General features: G+C 39.0%; 1 protein-coding gene across 1 annotated transcript in view; it reads left to right on the forward strand.

Moving 5' to 3' along the window:
* The first annotated feature begins 432 nt into the window (after window positions 1-432).
* Window positions 433-19,921, forward strand: part of COL6A6 (collagen type VI alpha 6 chain) — a 418,546-nt gene continuing 399,057 nt past the window's right edge. The window contains exon 1 of the mRNA XM_073630332.1: window positions 433-511. The gene's annotated coding sequence lies outside the window, so the exon portion shown is untranslated. The remainder of the gene's footprint in view (window positions 512-19,921) is intronic.

Consider the following 19,921-nt stretch of genomic DNA (forward strand, 5'->3'; position numbering starts at 1 on the left):
TTGCATTGATACATGTCCCCTGGGGCAGTACCCAGGTTCCCATATACTTTATATGGCAATAACTTGCAAATAAGCCTTTAAAATTAGCACAAACATTTTTTTTGCATCCGTGTCCCAACTTTAATGGTGTTCGCATGTTCGCACTAATTTTTTGTCTGTTCGCATGTTCTGGTGCGAACCGAACGGGGGGGGGGGGGTTCGGCTCATCCCTAATGGTGGTACATAGATTTGTTTGAGTAATTAGTCCTAACATACATGAATAGGGTAAATAACATATTTTACCATAAAGAACACCACATATGCACACAAAATACTGAAATCCTGCTTCGAAATTCCAGAGAATTACATCTTTCAAAATACATGTCTAGTGGGAGTTTCACTGTAAATTTACTTAACGGAGGGAGGGATTGAGTTCCACTTATATAAAACACTTCATCATGTGCTGTACCACTTGCAGGGAACACTCAGAAACTTCTGATTTTGATTGAATGAGAATATCTTCTTGCACATAGTAAGTGAAACACTTATGCAACTTGATTTAGTTTAGCTTTGTTTTGTTGTACATATTTGTTTAAAGATGGGCACAGCAATATGTTTATAGCTGTAAACAGGAAAAAGTAATGCATCTTAGATCTCAAAATTATACATTTTTCTCTTCAGATTTCTGCATGAGAATGAGTAATTATGTATTCTTGTTAAAATGCTGCCAGCACTTTGATGTGATAGTATTTTCACAAAGTTTCTATATTTTGTTTTTCAAATACCTGTACTAGATGCTTATGTTATAAAAAAAACATATCTTTTATGCTGAATGTCAATATTTTTCATCGTACAGAATAATACAAGCACGTCTTATGTTATCATTATGATCATAGCACAATGTGGTTGTCTTTTCTTCCTTTTAAAGTGTAAAATGAGAACATCATTTTTAAAATAAAACAAATATTATAGTATTATTAAAAGAAATAGAGACAGTTATCCTAGATGTATTTACTCATATAATTTCTATAGTATTGGAAATGAAAATATGTTGGGTTTTTTTATTGCACTATATTTTATATTTAAATGCTTTTTTTTAACATGTATTAACCAATATTTCTATTCAGCTTTCATGCTCAAATTGCTTAATAGAACTTATGTTTTATACTCATTTTTTGTTTATTTTTTATATATTGTGAGAGTCAGCTTCAAGCATAGAGCTTGCAGAAAAGCTGTCCAGACATAACAAGTGCATTTTAGGGGCTTCTTGTCTGTTTTAATTTCTCCACAGAAAAAAAAGAAGCAGCAAAGGTCTATCCTCACAGGGGTTGTCAAAACTCAAAACAGTAACATATATTTTTACCTAGTAAATAATAATATATTTTTACCTCCCAGCTGGGTCTGATCATTTCCCACTCTCATCCGGTTTCTACCACAGACTTAATCCCTGAGGTTAATTTGCTAAAGGCACATTGGTTGTTCACTTTGTAAGGGGAGTTGTGCTTTGAAGGGGAATTTTCCCCAGAGTTTAGTGAAAGAGATGAAACTCTATTGGCTTCCATCATGCAATCATGTGCAAGCAAAATCGCAGGGTTTTTTTTTTTCAATTTTACTTGCATGTGATTGGGTATTCTTTGCAAAAGTGAAATTTCACTACATTCACCAAGCTCTGGGAAAACTTCTTTGCAAAGTACAGCTTTTGTTGCAAAATTAACAGTCTATTTGCCTTTACTAAATCAACCCCTTTCTCTCTAGTCTATCATCAATATATGTTCTCAATCAGGTCTCTCAATGCACCATGCAGCAAACCAATCCACCATTTGAAAAAACATAAGATTCTGGATGGCACATACACACTCCATCATGGACCATTCCCTTTACCAGTTGGGGCTATTTGTCACAATATATAAAAGTAAACTACATTCTCCAAAAATACTCCAGTGCTAAATCCAGGGTTTTTTTATTCTTTCGCAATGCTTGAATGCGCATTGCCTCTTTGGAGTGCAGCCCTCCTCAGACTGGGAAATCTTCAATAAACTGCAAAAAACACACAGACACAAACATTACCATAGAAAAGCGCATTACCATAGAAAAAGTTTATTAAATCCACCAAGACATATAGAAACTCACAAGCGGATAAAACTAATGTGCTTCAGCCAAACATGGTGTAACCTGTCCAAGATCCAAAAGGATTGGATGGCTGATGCGTTTTGGGGGACAAGCCCCCTTCCTCTGAGCTAAACTATTTTAGGCTAGCTCTGAGAAAGGGGACTTGTCCCCTAAAACGCATCAGCCATCCAATCATTTTGGTCCTAGGATGGGTTACACCGCGTTTGGCTGAAGCACATCAGATTTATGCTTGCTGTTTTTATCCGCTTGTGAGTATCCATTTGTCTTGGTGGATTTAATGAACTTGTCTATGGTAATGCACGTCTTCTTTTATATAAAAGTAAAGCTGATTTGAAATGATAATGTTGCTTATTTAAAGGCACACATCACTTTCAAAAGTTAAATAAGAATATGTGTAATCTCCAAAAGCATTGGGGAAGCTAAAATTTGCTTTTCTTGTCTGGACAAAGTGTTTTCTTATTAAATCAACAGTTGTAGTAGTAAAAAAGTGCATACAATTTATATTGAGATGACTAATTTGAAATACATGGAACACTGACAGCAGAAAAAGACAGAGTGGTCCAAAGAATCTTCAACCTTTTACATTTTTGAGTATAGACTGATGTCTATCCCTAGTATGATTAAATTTGCTTAATGTTGATTGACTCACTACCTGGAAAACTGTTCTAAGCATTGATTTTTCATTCGGTAAAATAATACTTCCCGATCTTACTCTTGAACCTTCCTCCTGCTAGTTTAAAGTCACGCCCCCATCCTATAGAGCTTGGCTTCATATTGAACTTACTGCCATACTTAGCCATATTCCCACCCTTGAGGGGTATGTCTAATGAATGTTTTGAAAACAAAGCTAGAAACTCTCCCCTTAATATATAGATAGATGAATCCGCGCTTAGGACAGTGTGAGAGCTGCTGCCTATCCCTAATTAGTACCCCTAGGGGTCTAATTGCATAAATAGATAAGTGATATGAGAATGAAAACGGCGCTGCCCTCTAATTTATTAAAAAATTTCATAAAATGCAAACTAAATATAGATGGCTACAATATATAAAAACTCCACCAATAGCTATCATAATACGGTCTTAACCAAAAGAAAACAATATATTCGGAGATGACCGAAAATACTCAAAAACACCAGTGATTTAAAAACTGCTAAATAAAATAAGTCCCCCCAGTGGGATAAATGTGTCTGCTGAGGTAAAATATATGATAAATGAATGAAAAAATAATAATATGGTGATCAGTGCAGTTAATTGATAAATTGACCCCAGAGTTCAAAAATTTTGGGACAAAATGGCGCCAGAGAAAAACATTATATAGTGAGAAATTCTGTGTGCGTAGTAGTGTCAGTGTGATAACCGTGTTACCTCTTCCATATGTGTATACAAAAAATTAAGTTGGGTTGTGATTGAACCCAATGTTCAAAAATATTGGGACAGTATGGCGCTTATAAGCCGTGAAATGTCCTTATGTGTGACACACTAAAATTCAAATCAAAACGCTCTCTGTGCATTAGATACAGTAAAAAATAAGTATAAAGATAACATGCATAAATGATTAATTCCAGTTTCTCTTGTTTATACCAGATGATAATTAACTTCTAAAAAGTTTTCTATATATAGTCCATGCAAAAAAGAATGTTTTTAACCAGATGGAAAAACAGAGTTCAAATGTGAATGCTGATTATTTCACCAATAAGGGCTCACCACAGTGACTTCTGTGCGTTTAATTCAAATGGTGACTTGAAGTGCTCGCCCCCCCAATGATACCCCACTCACCAGAAATAATCACCCCTACAGGGGTACCGAGCGACAGAGTGGGTGTCTCAGGGCGGATGATGTTGACTCCAGTTATACTGCCGTTCTTCTGCTGTATGCAATCCTTACGGCTGTTCCAGGGAAGATATATGCTATAATGTAACCATGCTACTCCATCCATATACCACCTTAATCTGTTAAACTCGGAATCGTAAACAAAGCCAGGCCAAGGTCATACACAGGGAGGTCAGCAGATGGGTAAGGACGGGAATCCAGCAGGACAGGGAGAGGATGGATGGATAGGCTGCAGGGCAGGGATCCAAGGGAATCAGGAGGGACAAGTACAGGATGGACTAGGGATAGGGATCGGATCAGATCAGGACAGAAACAGGTTCACGGACAGGATACAGGCAGCAAGGTCAGGGTGCAGGGAGAAAGATGGCCTTGACATCATTTTTTTACCCACGAATAGAGCTTTCTTTTGGTGGTATTTGATCACTTCTGCGGTTTTTATTTTTCGTGCTATAAACAAAAAAAGAGCTACAATTTTGAAAAAAACATTTTTTTTTTACTTTTTGCTATAATAAATATCCCCAATTTTCTTTAAAAAAATGAATTTCTTCATCAGTTTAGGCTGATATGTATTCTTATATATATTTTTGGTAAACAAAATCGAAATAAGCGTATATTGATTGGTTTGCACAAAAGTTATAGCGTCTACAAAATAGGGGAAAGATTTATGGCATTTTTATTTTTTTTTGTTTTTACTAGTAATGACGGCTATCTGCGATTTTTAGCGGGACTGCAACTTTGCGGTGGACAGATCAAACACTTTTGACACATTTTTTGGACCATTGACATTTATACAGTGATCAGTACTTTAAAAATGCACTCATTACTGTGTAAATGTCACTGGCAGGGAAGGGGTTAACACTAGGAGGCGATCAAGGGGTTAAATGTGTTCCCTTGTAAATGTTTCTAACTGTGGGGGCAGTGTAGTGACTGGAGGAGGAGACAGATCCTAATTACTAGGAACAGACGATCTGTCTCTCCTCTCCTATCAGAATGGAGCCAGAAATCCCCGTTCTGGCTCTCATGCCTGCAATCACGGGTGGCCGTCGGACCTCGCGCCCGCCGGCCACATGCATCAGGTCCCCCGCTGTGCAGCAGGCCTGCCTGCGATGGTTTTTAAAGGAGCCTAGGTACAGGCTCCCACTTCCCACTTCCTACTTCCGACTACGGGCCACCTAGGCGACTCCTCCTCTCCCCCTAGGCAGCCCCTCCCTCTTGGTAATCTTCTGGGACACGTCACAGGTCCCAGAATATTGCCTGTCCACTCGGTAAGTGCAGTGTAACTCGCGCATGCGCAGTGCACCCCTGGCCGTGAAGCCGCAAGCTGTTACGACCGGGTGCCCACAGTTTCAATGGAGGAGCCGCGGAGAGGAGGAGGAGAGGAGCGAGCCTGCGTGTGGCCACATCGCTGGACCATGGAACAGGTGAGTGTCTGTTTATTAAAAGTCAGCAGCTACACTTTTTGTAGCTGCTGACTTTTAATAAACGAAAAAAAGCCTGGAACTCCGTTTTAATGATGTAAGGCTCAGAAGGAGGGTACAATAGCAGTTCCCTTGATTTCAGTTAAAGTATACCTCTTGTTTTGTAAGGAAAAAAAATATTTCAAATCAAATAATTCCATCTCAGTAAACTGTATGCATTGCAAGAATTTAAGCTAACTTATTTTTAGAGATTTACCACTCTGTTCTGAGGAAACCTCTGTTTGAATCAATCCTTTTCATACTGATTTCTGAATTGGAAGGTCAACCTATAAGAAAAAGTTGTGTCGGCAACCCTTTGGAAGCAGGTGAGCTTTAGGGCTTGTGTACACTTGTGGTTGGGGGGCAGGCACACGCAGTTGATCCACATTTTTACCACTTAAGCTGCAAAGGAAGCAGACAGGGGTGTACACATGTCATGTCTGTGAAGCAAAGCAGCAAAAGTTTCCCTGTCGCTTTTAGCAGGCAATATTGCAACATGACCCATTTAAGTAAATGGAGCTGTGCCACAACCATCCCACAAGTGTGTTGGCGCAGTGGTTTGCCAATTACTGGGTTAAACAGATGGTGAGGAGGAGACATATCGCCTCTTTACCACTTGTGAAATGCCGCCATAAAGCAATCTGCCTGTTGATCACTTTTCAGCGATACGACAGTCTTTGCCACATGTGTAAACACAGCCTTAAAAAAAAAAAAAAAATGTAATTTAAATGACATGAAAAATGAACAAATCCTATTGTTCTATAGCATGTATTTGCCTCAATTCAAGGCACTGAATGGCATGTCTCTCTGCAGTCTGGTTCATCTGCTATCTGCATGAGTCATTTCTGACAGGCTGTGCCAACTCCAAGAGTTCCAGCAAACAACGTATGATTGACAGTCTCAGATGTTTCCCTGTGAGATTGTGTAGAGGGGATGTGTCCCTTCCCTCTGCTCAAGTCTCAGATTACACTCAGCGTTCCTCTCTGAACTGTGCAATGTGTAACATCAGATCCCCGCCCCCTGCCTCTGAAAGCTCAGAAAAGATGTGTAAATTATGGATTTTAAATGCATGTAGAGCAGTGGTCATCAACCCTGTCTTCAGGGCCCACTAACAAGCCATGTTTTATGTATTACCTTGGGGAGATGCAGACTAGAATACTGCAATCACTGAGCAGCAAGTGATATCACCTTTGATGTATTTCAGTTATCTTGCAAACCTGGCCTGTTAGTGGGCCCTGAGGACAGGGATGATGACCACTGATGTAGAGGATAGATGGTGCAGATAAACAGTTAAAACTGTAGGATGATTTGTTTTCTCCTTGTATCACCTAAGGCTAGTCACTTCACTTGGTGTATGTAAGGGTTTACACCCATTTATGGAAAATGGAAGGGAAGGCATGGGAACACTCCAAAGTGGATAGGAACACCATGTATGTTCCTATCCACATACACCCACATCTCCAAGATGGGTAGGAATAGATCCAGGAGTTATGGCAAGCTATGGCAAGGACATAAGTGGTCTTTAACAGATTTTTTTCCATATCATCTTGATTAGCCAACAATGGAGAGAAGTATGTAACATACAGTATATTAGATCTATTTCTGTTCTGATTTGACTCAGTTGGGGATCAGGCTAGGATCCCCAGCTGAGACAGAATGAGGGGGGCTTAAAATCAGCTTGAGAGTTAAGGGGTTACCTATTTTAAAGCTCTTTTACTGCTTGTTAAGAATATGTAAATAATATCCAATGATGAAAAACACAGATGAAAAGTAGGGATTGGCGAACGGTTCGGCCCGAGCATAAGTTTGGGCCGAACTTTGGTTGTTCGGGTGTTCTGCAGAACACCGAACAATATTGCGGTGTTCGGGGGAAAATTTGAAAGCCGCCGGAACACCGTTAAAGTCTATGGGACATTAACATGAAAAATCAAAAGTGTTCATTTTAAAGGCTTATATGCAAGTTATTGACATAAAAAGTGTTTGGGGACCTGGGTCCTGCCCCAGGAGACATGGGGTTCCTCTTAATATTCATACCAGATTCAAAGGGCCTGGTAATGGACTGGGGGAATCCCATGCCATTTTTTTCAATGACTTTTATCTGTATTGCAGGGACCGACCATTCATTATAGCCGCGAGTACTTTTAAGTGACTTTTTTTTCCCTTTGGAAATGTCATTTTGTGCAGGGACTGTTCTAAACACGGGAAAAATGCGCCACTTTACAGGCACACTATAGACACCCTCCAGGTATGAAATTTAAAGGAATATTACACTTTTATTGTTTCACTTTAAGCATTATTAAAATCACTGCTCCCGAAAAAATGGCTTTTTTATAACCTTTTTTGCATTGATACATGTCCCCTGGTGCAGGACCGGGTCCCCAAACACTTTTTATGACAATAACTTGCATATAAGCCTTTAAAATGAGCATTTTGATTATTCATGTTTGTGTCCCATAGACTTTAATGGTGTTCGTGTGTTCTGCCAAATTTTTTGCCTGTTCGGTATGTTCTGGTGCGGGGGGGGGGGGGGGGTGTTCGGCCCATCCCTAATGAAAAGTACCTCTATTCTTGCATTAAAATGAAAATGTGTTTAATAACAAGTATAACATGGAATATAAAATAAAAATGTAAAAAAAGGTATAGTTATGCCCTTGTAAGTAAGTTCTTTGTGTCTCAGTTCATGTATGTATGTGTTTGTCTGTCTGTGCAAAAGTGTGTATGTGGGTGTGTGTGAAGTTGATGCAAATTTCCTCCCCTTGCACCAGAACCTGCTGAGGGCAACTAAGGAGATTGTTTTAGGATGGAAAATGGGAGGGGTGGCAATGAATGTGTCCTATTTCCTTTCCTGATGGACACAGTAAGCGATTGGTATTGATCCTCCTGTGTACATTCATCACTGAAGCATAGTAAACTATGTTTACTATGCATCAGTGTCAGGTCACCTAGAGGCTGGGTGACAGATGCACACCGTTGGGATCAGGAGTGCACCGCAAGGTAGTGGATCCTACGGCTGACTGCTGTGGATTAAACCCTGGGAGGTTTCAGGAAGAAGGTCTACTGGATCACTGACACAGATCCCACTGGGAGCTAGAGCATAGATTCCCCAGGGCGCAGAGTCTAAGAGCCAGCAGGTGTTCACCAGAGCCTTTAATGGTAAGGATGGACTGCGCTGCAGTCTGGCTCCAGGTCGCGGCCCCCAGAGTCTCACAGCTCACGCTCACGGTAGACTACAGGAGAAGAGGAAGGAGGCAGCAGGCTGGAACAACAAGGAAAGTAAGGGGCAAGCCAAGGTCGGGGCCACAAGCAGACAAGGACAACAGAGTACATGCCAAGGTTCAGGGTCACAGGCAAACAGGGATGGTCAGGAACACGCCAAAGGTCAGGGTCACGAGCAGACAGGAATAGTTAAGAACAGGCCAAAGTCGGTAACAGGAATCAGATGTAGGAAACACAGCAAGTACACACAGAGGCTAACACACAATGGTTGATCAGCACTGCTGGCTTGCAGTGCACAGATTAATATAGGGTTCCCTGATAGGGCCTGGGGTGGGGCCATGCTTAGAGGAGAGATTACAAAAGCAGTCAGGTGAGGGTCAGCTGGTCTCTAGAGATGAACACATGGAGACAGGTATGCTGATCGAAAAAACTCTATTGCATAACCATGACATTCAGTTTGTGAATGAACAGGAAGCCTCAGAGATCTTCATATTCATTCATCTCCGGTGCAGCTGAGGCTACAGAAAAATGGACTGATGAACTTTTGTCCTCAGTCCTTTTCTTGGTCTCAAATGTGGGACGTTAGGTGTCTGTTTAGACCCCTGATATTTCAGCAAAGCCCCCCAACAGGGCAGTTAAATAAATATAAAAAAAAAAGTAAATAATAAAATCCTAAAAAAATGGGAAAAAAATCCTAAAAAAGAAAAAAAAATAAGAGAGTAAGTTGTTCACGTGCTTTTGAATCGCTCTTCAGAGAGGAGACATACCTGCTATTTCAGTTTTTTTTTTTTTTTAATACATTCATAGACATTTCTAAAATTCTATTTTCACTTTGTCAGTATGGGGTACTGAGTGTAGATTAAAGCGAAAAAAATCAATTTAAACAACTGTGGTATAAGGCTGCAACATAACAAAATTGAAAAAAAGTGAGGGGGCCTGAACACTTTATGAATGCACTTACATTGTCAGTCCCTTTGTGATAGCAGTAAAGTAAAGTAAAAATGTGTGAAAAAGGGTTAGTAAAATAAATGAAAAAACACCCCTCAAAAGTGTTTTTAAAGTGCTCTGCTCACACACACATGCACATAGGAATGCAAACAAACATATGTAAATATTAATTGCATAATACATATTAGGTATTCCTATGCACGCCAGAGTGAAGGAATAATCCTAGGGTCATTATTCATCATGAATCTTATGTTATGTTATATATTTTATTTAAAAAAAATAGGGATAATAGTGTGTTTGTATGCGCTGAAATTCTTTTTAGTGAATATACTGATTTCAGTGGCTCAAATATCATACAACAAAATTATTTAAACAGGTGAGTGAAAAATAAAAAAAATAGCTACATAGTTACATAGTTAGTCTGGTTAAAAAAAAGACACAAGTTCATCTAGTTCTACCAATAAAAGTGTGTGTGTGTGTGTGTGTGTGGGGGGGGGGGGGTCATGCAATCCTCTATACACAATCCTATACCCACAGTTGATCCAGAGGAAGGTAAAAAAAACCCCAGCAAAGCATCCAATTTGCTCCAGCAGGGGAAGAAAATTCTTCCTGATCCTCCGAGGCAATCGGATATTCCCTGGATCAACTTTACCTATAAATGTTAATATCCAGCTATATTATGAGAAAATAAAGTGATTTTGCGCACAACAGGAATAAAAATCCACGTGATAATACAAATGGTACTCAAGTGTCAAAAAATCATTAAATAAGTGAAGTGAACAATGATGAAAATCAAAAATAATAAAAATCAAAAAAGTATATTGAATCAACAAATACCAAATAGAGTCAGTGAATAAATAAGTCCAATATACATTTGTACTGGATGTTCATGAATCTTCTCCAAAAATAAAGTAGGTGATGAAGGCAACAATGGGTGACATCTGTATGGTAATGTGCTCACAGAGCCCTTACCTCTATAGGCATAGGTAAATGCCTTAGTGCTCCAGATGGTGGACGGTAATGGAGACCGACGGATCCTCAAATGAATGGATATCAATCATAAGGCTGGGTCAGGCTCGCCTCCGGATCCGGATGAGTATATACAAAGAAAGGAAAAAGGACAGCCTCCAATTGTGTAGTAAAATAAATCCCATTTTAATTCTAAAACCGCTGTACAGGGCATAGGAAGCAAACAGTACAGCACAAGGTGGCGTTCCGCCGCCTATTACAAAACTTCCGGTCCGCAATGACAACAACCGGGTCAGAGTAATAGCTTCCAGTTGCGTCAGCTAACGTGGGTCCTACGCGTTACGTCACAACCCCTCGTAACTTCCTCAGGGAATCTGATTGGCTGAGCAATCAGTCCATTTTATAATGACTGGACAGGAAGTGGTACGATCGCCATTTTAATGGCGTCCGAGGGATATTTACTATATAGTGTTGCGGCGGATATAAAAATCGGTATTACAATTGAAAAATAGAAAAAATAGATAACAAATGGAAAATCTTTTAATAGAATTGTTAAAATATGTAAAGTGCATATGACGTGCTAAGGGAGAAATAAGCAAAAAATAGAGAAATCCTCCAAAGACACTGATGTCAATACGAACAACCAGAAAGAGATACTCACTGTTGACATCTTGTGGAGATGTATCTAACTGCATTTAGCCTTATGGTCAAAATAAACCAGTAAATGGTGGCTCATAGGAATAATTTAAAAATGAATAATGTATTAGACTAAACATCATCTATAAGCTATAAACAATAAAATAAATGTCATCAGAGAATCAGACCGATCCAGATAAAAATGGAAGGTAAAAATAAAAATAATAATAAAATTTCAGTAAAAAATAATAAAAAGCGTCCCGGAAATTGAATAAAAGGTTCACAATAGACCATAACAGTTCAAATCAACTCAATAATCACTAATAAAACAATTCAAATTGAAGTCTATATTTAACCCATTAGGTGTAAGTGTATTCATTTTATGGATCCATTGGGATTCTTTTTGACTAATACTCCTAATTTTGTGGTCTCCCCTCCAAGATTTGTGGTATCTATCTATACCCCAAAAGGTCATTTCCGCTAGATTGCTGTTGTGTGCTAGAGCAAAATGCCTTGATACATTATGTTTTGGAAATGCTTTCATAATGTTCTGAACGTGCTCCTTAATCCTAACTTTCAATGCTCTTTTAGTTCTTCCTACATACTGTAGTTTGCAAGAACATTGCAAGACATACACCACCCCCTCTGTGTGGCAGCTAATAAAATCTTTAATTGGGTGTGTGTGTCCAGTACTAGTTGCCAGAAATTCGGTCTTTTTTCCTTGGAATTTTTTTAGAATGCTGACATGCAAAACAATATTTGCATGGAAAAAATCCTTTTCCATTAAAAAAAGAAAAAGTGTTATTGGAGGGAGGGTCCACTACATTTTTCACAATTAGATCTCATAATGTAGTTGCACGTTTATATATGATCACTGGTTTGTCTGATAGAATGCTTTGAAGGTGTTTATCACCTTTTAAGATATGCCAGTGTTTCTTGAATATTCTTTCTATGTCTTTGTGCTGGACATTGAAATCAAGAACTAGAGCTGGTGCTTCAGATATTGGTTGTGATCTTTTATCCCCGTGAATCATTAGAGACCTATCGAGAGATTGTATTGATTGGATTTGTTTATTGACAAATTCTGAAGTGTATCCTTTCACAATAAATCTCTTGCCAATTAGATCAGCCTGTGTCTTGAAGTCTGAATACTTCATGCAATTGCGTCTAATTCTATCTAGCTGACCCTTAGGAATATTAAACAAACATGGTTTGTGATGGCAGCTGGTGATAGGTAAGTAACTGTTTCTCGCCACTTCTTTGAAATGTGTTTTGGTAATGAGTTTATCATTTTCGATACTAATTTCTAGATCCAGAAATTGCATTTGTTTTTCGGCAATTTGCCAAGTAAGAGATATATTTCTGTCATTCAGATTCAATTTAGACAGAAATTCCTCCAGTGAATCTTTATTGCCATTCCATATAATTAAAATATCGTCAATGAATCTTTTGTAGAATTCTAGTTGGCAGGGTATGTTTTTATATACTGCTTCATCTTCCCATTGGGCCATGAATGCATTGGACACACTTGGGGCAAATTTGCCCCCCATGGCAATTCCTGTGATCTGCTTGTAAAAATCACGATTGTGCCAAAAATAATTATTTTTAAGGGAGAATTCTATACATTTGACAAGGTACTTCCTCTGCATGCAATGTAAGTTGCTATATTTGCGCAAAACCCATTTCGTGGCCTAACATGTTTGATGGTGTTTAATGATTGTGTACAAGGAGGACACGTTGGCTGTTGCCAGTAAAGTGCTTCCAATAGCTGTAGGACATGTTTCGTGTCCTTGAGATAAGATGTTGTGCATTGAACAGCTGGTTGAATAAAGCTGTCAATGTACTGGCCTAATCTTGATGTTAATGAGTTAATGTAATTGACAATGGGTCTCCCTGGTGGATTCTCTTGGTTCTTGTGTATTCTGCATGAATCGGGTACTAGGTAGCGAGCTTCTTTACTATTCAGAATTGATTTCTTTACTCCTGAGTGAACAATTTTTTCTAGTTCACGTTTAACTTGCGTCGTGGGATTCTTTAAAAGTTTAGTATATGTAGTAGAATCTTGCAATTGTCGTTCAATTTCATTCAAATAATTGGATTTAGTTTGTAGCACCACTCCTCCTCCTTTATCAGCTGGTCTAATTACTATATCTTTTCTAGCAACTAATGCTTGTATGCCTTTTTTGATGCGGTGGGGTTCCTTGTATTATGTACATTTAGAAAAGAATCCAGTCCTTTTTTTCTATCGGAATGCCATTTAATTGCAAAAGCAGTGACTATTAGAAATAACTGTATTTTTTTTACACTTCAAAAACTGGCTGCAACCTGACTACATTGTATTAGTTGTGATCTTGGATAATTATTTACTCCACAGTGCATGCAGCTGCAGAGGTCAGCAAGGGTTTGTTTAAAAGGCTTAGTTCACCATTAAGTAAAAAATAATACATGCACATATTTTTGCAGGTATAAAATGTGCATTTATTATTTTTTTTACATAGGAATCTACAAAGTATTGTACTCATGATCAGTGAATCATGGGTGCAATGTCATGATCCTGCACACTTTCCCTCCAGCTTTTGGCTCATAACTCCATACAAGCTTTCAGTTAGAAAGCTGGAGGAGGTGTGAGTTGACCACGAGGGTGATGATCAGTGGCGGCCGCTCCATGAGGGGCGCAGGGGCTCTGACCCCTAATCCATGCACCCCGCCCCTAATCTACATGCAGGGCACCGGACACATAGATTTCAATGTTTGTTTGTTTTTTAAGCACATGATTAGAGCCTGAGGCTGGAATTGTCTTAAAAAAGGGTGGGCTTGGGGTGCAGAGCACTGCACCCTGTGCCCTGAGCCCACCTAGTTGTGTGACAATAGGGGATTAATATTTGCTATTGTCTTCCTGATTCTCCTCCCAGCCAATCAGGAAGTGGGTCCTGAGACCCAATTGGCCAGAGAGTCTTAGGACTCCTGGCCAATCGGGTCTCAGGATCCACTTTCTGTTCGACTAGGAGGAGAATCAATGGCAGCCAGGGAGGTAAGAGACGGACCAGAAAAACGGGAGCTGGTGGGAAGAGCGGGAGCCAGTGCGGACGAGTGGGAGCTGGTGCAGACGAGCGGGAGCCAATACGGAGAGCTGGTGCGGAGACGTCCCCCCCTCCAAAATTTTGAGCACCAGTCTCCACTGGTGTTGATCAGTGCACTGAGAACTACAAGTCTGTCTGTCGTGGTGGCAGCTTATTTATTCACAGATTCCTGTGAATGAATGATGTGGCTGTGCAGGTGAAGCTTCGTACAGCCGTGCCAATTTCAAATGTGAGAGTGGCTGCGGGAGGGCAGATTCAGGAGGTGAGTTGCTTACGGAGGTAACATGTACAATGTTCTATAAGATGAACCTATCCTTTAAAGCTTAGTTACTGCTTCTTTAGAATATGTAAAAATTTTATTGTCCATAGCCTGGCCACAGGTTCACTTTAGCTTTTGGGTTTTAAGAGTCATATATATAATTGGCATTCCTACGTTGTCAATGCAGATTCTACATCATACACCTGCTGTTGACACATGCTGATGCACCATCAGATGTGGAGTGTTATGTAGCACTTCATTTATACTTTTGTGGCAACTAGAGTATTGTTTAGACAAAGGATTTAAACTTTTCTACATGGGAGCTGACATGTTTATATATTACTGGCTAGATTAGCAAGTATAATGTTTTCACTGGCTTTTATATGGAAACTTTTTTTTTATTTGGTCACTGTTGCCAATCTTTGGTCATTCTTGGAAATTGGTTAGTGTATGCCAAACTTCATCTGGAATGAATAGGAGTTAACAGGTATTAAATAAAATAGCTAAAGAGTCATGTAAGAACATGTAAAATGGTAAAATGAAAAAGCTCAATCTAATCCCTATAAACCATGTTCTTACCAAACAATGATATCAACAAAGCTTTATGACTTCAAGGACTTTATGTGATATAACAAAGTGGTAAAGCCAGAAGTCAAAGATAATTTTTCAAATTTGAAGAATTTTGCATAGCTACATCAATGATGCATGAATGTTGAATGTTTTGTAATAAACAAAGGTCACCTCAGTTAACAGAAAATATTTTTTGTAATTTTTATACTTTACTTTACTGAGCATCGATAATCCCAAACCTCAACCCAATTAACCACTTAGCGGCTGCCCTATACCAGTTTTACTGCTACAGAGTGGCAGATGTGCACAGAATCATGTATACTGTATATACCTGATTCCAGACTTCCACCTGCCAGGGGGGTGTCACGTGTGAAAATTCACAGCAAAAGCCAAACGTTAGGTGTTGTTCTCTGACACCCGCTGATTGCTGGTAAACTACACAGAATGGGGATCTGCCTATATAAAAGGCAGATCCCACTTTTGACAGGGGAGAAGAGATGGATTATGCAGAAAATGAAGATCCCATCCAGATAAACCCAGTTTGTTGCCAACATCCCAAATATTGATACCATAGAAAAAGGGTACCCCCCAATGCACACATGGGGACTTTTAGGGCAACCAAATACACAAAGTAATAATTAGAACTGTTTTTTAAATATTGTTAAAAAATTGGTGTATACATCAACATACAATATAAAATGATATAACAGAGCTGATAGGAATATAGTGTTCTCCTGCTACTGTGTCCAATTGGGCACAGTAGCAGGAGAACACTATATTCCTATCAGCTCTGTTATATCATTTTATATTGTATGGTGATGTATGCACCATTTTTTTAACAATATTTAATAAAACTTTCTAATTATTACTTTGTGTACTTAATTGTGCTAAAAGTCCCCTGTGTGCATTGGGGGGTACCCTTTTTCTAACGGATGGATTATGTGTTCCTGCAAAGCAGGGACTAGAATTCATGTCTTCCCCTAATAATAGCAGCACACATAGTAAAAACACAAACACTAGGTAGGCACACATTTAACCCTTTGATTGCCCTAGATGTTTAGCCCCTTCCCAGCCAGTGTCATTACTACAGTGACAGTGCATATTTTTAGCACTGATCACTATTAGTGTAACCGTTTCCCGCAAAGTATGAAAAGTGTCACTTAGTGTCCGATTGTCCACCACAATATTGCAGTCCCGCTATAAGTCGCTGATCACAGCCATTACTAGTAAAAAAAAATAGAAATAAAAAATCCATAAATATATCCCAACGTTTGTAGACGCTATAACATTCACATATACCAATCAATATACACTTATTGGGATTTTTGCTACCAGCAGAATACATATTGGCCTAAATGTATGAAGAGATTTTATTTTTTATTGGATATGTTTTATAGCAGAAAGTAAAAAATATAGCTTTTTTTCAAAATTGTCAGTCTTTCTTTGTTTACAGCGCAAAAATAAAAATGCAGTTGTGATCAAATACCACCAAAAAAAAGTTCTATTTGTGGGGAAAAAAGAAATATGTTTTATTTGTGTACAGTGTCACACGACCATGCAATTTTCAGTTAAAGTACCGCAGTGCCATATCGTAAAAAATGGCCTGGTCGTGAAGGGGGGTAAATCTTCCGGAGGTCAAGTGGTTAAGTGGATAACTAGAATTAGTTCTTTAAACACAACCAGCTTTAAATACAGTCAGCGTGATATCATGGTCAAATTCAGTTTTTCATCATATAAAAATATGTTGATATTTGTATAGTCTGCAATGGGCTACAATGCAAATTCTAAGGTTTGTTGGCTCCACTGAATCACAATGACAGCCAAGATCTTCATCTGGAATACACTTGCTTTTTCCCAACAATGGCCAACATGCCAAATTTCTCTAAAGGCGTAGCATAATATCATCCAGAAATCACAAACTTTCTAGAAATATATCCAAAAAACTGCAGACTTCCCTTGTTTAAATTTAGTGCAGTGTTTTTGACTCTCTAATTAAAGAAGGCATTTGAAAAAATGTGTTTCACTGAAATACAGTATTATTGTAACTAAGAATATAAGTTCAAGTTCTATTTTATTATGGATGAAGTAGGGAAGGTTTTGAGCCTCTGTCATATTTGTATTGCCATCTGTATCCATGTTGTGAAGTTTTTTTTCTCTGTTTCCTGTCTGGGGAGGAAGTGAAGGGAAATCACTCCAACAGGGATACAGTATAGATTAAAAGAAAAAATGGAAGACTGAGGAAGGGTGAAAATTTCTGACAATGGTTTTATTGCCATCTGTGCCTTTCTGTCCTGCTGAGAACCTCATTTCCACTTTACTTGTATGAGCGTAACATGGAAATGAGGGTAACTTTCTGCAATGTGATCACAGACAAAAATTAATTTGTGAAAGAAATAGCATGTACGTGTGAAACAACAAAAAACTAGGGTATCCAAAACTGTCCATATGCAATACTTTTAAAACCTTTGCAGCTCTTCAATTTTGTGTTAATCATGAATGCTGGCCCTAGAACTATTCCTTTCACATCGGTGTGTGCTAAGATGTCTAACATGTGCTGCACAGTTGTTGTTTTTGTACAAGTGCATGACCTACTAGCATGTCAAAGGTGTAAGACTAAATATCTAAGGAATATTGTTGAGCAAATTAATCTATAATGTGTTAAACAACAAAATTACAAAAACAAAAAAATAAGCAAAGCAAAATGGTTGATAAAATATTACAGTTACCAGTTGTAGGAATTGGGCGATACGAATCTGACCCAAAAAAAATAATATTAGTACACAAGCCGTGTTTAGTATGTCCTATCCTTTTTTTCACTGCCTCCCCCTCACATTTCCCAGCAATACCTGGCTGTCAAAATAACAAGAGTTGCTGTGTAAATACAGAAGACTGCTGTCAAAATAAACACTTTTTTTTTCCAGACACAGGATAAAGAGATATAAAGTAACATTGCTTAAAGTGGTTACAAAGCCAAGACATTTTTTCCCTTAAAGTGATTGTAAAGCTTCAATAATTTTTTTTTTTAAATAACAAACATGTCATACTTACCTTCACTCTGCAGTTCCTTTTTGCACAGGGTGGCCGAGAACATCCTCTTCTGGGGTTCCTCAACAGCGCTATTAGCTCCTCCCGCATCGTATAACCCCCTAGAAGAAGCGCTCGCCTGGGGGGTTACCTAGCAGGCACGCTCCCAAGTCCAGCATTTGCGTCCATAGACGCAGAATGTAGGACTCGGCCCCAAACCCGGCACCTGCATCATTGGATTTAATTGACAGCAACGGGAGCCAATGGCTGCACTGCTATCAATCTATCCAATCAAGAGCTGAGAACTGAGAGGAAGAGCGGGTCTCCACCATGGGAATTACAGGGCTCAGGTGAGTAAAACGGGGGGGCTAGAGGGCCAGTCACTGCCTGACGTTTTTTCACCTTAAAGCATAGGATGCATTAAGGTGAAAAAACACGAGGGTTTACATCCCCTATAATACATTCCCTGTATTAAGGGAAAAAAAAATGTCCCACTACTTGTATCACCCCCTCACCTTCCTAAATACTTACCTGAGTCCTATCTCGATCCAGCACTGTGCCCGTTTAAAGCAGCACTGGTTTGTGTTCCCCTCCTCACACAACACAGAGGGGGCAGCAGGGGCCGTTGGATGCCCACAGTCTGGTTTAGGAGCGAGCCTGCACATCTGTCTTTATAGCAAGCAACACCGGTGGGGGACCCCAGAAGAGGAGGTTCAGAACATATCACCACTTCAAGGGTTAACAACAAGTTGTGCCTGGGAGATGATGAATAATGTGATATATTTACACTATTCCTCACTGTCTCAGCAGTTGGCGTTCTTCTCCACTGTCCAATGCTCTGGCCGGACCTCTGCATCTTACCCTACAGTGCAGGACTGCTGGTCCTACATTGTACAGGGCAACTTCAGAAAGCTTCAACTGAGTAACTGGTTGCATGAAAGGCATATAAAAGCACAGAGTAAGGTTATCATAATAATATGGTTCATCATCCGTGCGGCAAAATGAGCAGTTAACATTTACAGGTGGGGAGGGCACTGCAAAAGTAAATCTTAGTTTCCCTGGCGTTCAGTTATAATTATTTTAATGTCACAATGCTTTGTATCAGAATCATCATTTTAGTGTCATTGAAAACAAGGCAAATTGTAAATTAACGTGTACATTTTATCTACAGTAACACTATTTTTTAAAGCCCATCTTCAAGAACTATTTAATTTTAGTAGTGCATTGTGCATCAATCACCATACATACTCCATACATACTCTTCAGTCTTGATATTTTTTCCTAATACTTCCTGCAGTGTAATTGACCAAAGTCAATGTTTCCTCCGTTTTCCTGCCCTGGGGACCAGATATTTTCCCCTGCTCATTATCCTCTTAGGCACCAGTCCCTTCACCACCCTTGTGAGTTCTCCTGCCTCTGGAGACTATAAAAGAGGACCCAGTAATTGAAAATATCACATCCACCAATAGGAAGTGTGCACATCAAATAGGCAGTGGGTGTGGATACATGAAGAAGGACTCTGGAAAGTAAGCAGTAGCTGAGAGAAGAATTATCTGCTACTGTGTCTTCAGTTATGTAAATAGGGCATTAGGGTATTTTTTTTATACCAGCAGTTATTTAGAGGGAAGTGGGAGGGGTGGGAAAGGGGTTGCTAATCAGAGTTGTGCTTTAAACATAAACTGATCAAAGAACTGATCAAGAGAAAAACATGTGTTTTTTAAAGCTTTGTTACTTTTTTTTTTCCAAAGGAATGCATTAAATATAAAGTTATTTTTCCAGGACAGTATTACCAATAGTAAGCCTTATTTGTCCTAAAAATAAAA

Source organism: Aquarana catesbeiana, linkage group LG05 (genome assembly GCF_042186555.1).
Source record: "Aquarana catesbeiana isolate 2022-GZ linkage group LG05, ASM4218655v1, whole genome shotgun sequence".
Classification (NCBI taxonomy): Eukaryota; Metazoa; Chordata; class Amphibia; order Anura; family Ranidae; genus Aquarana; species Aquarana catesbeiana.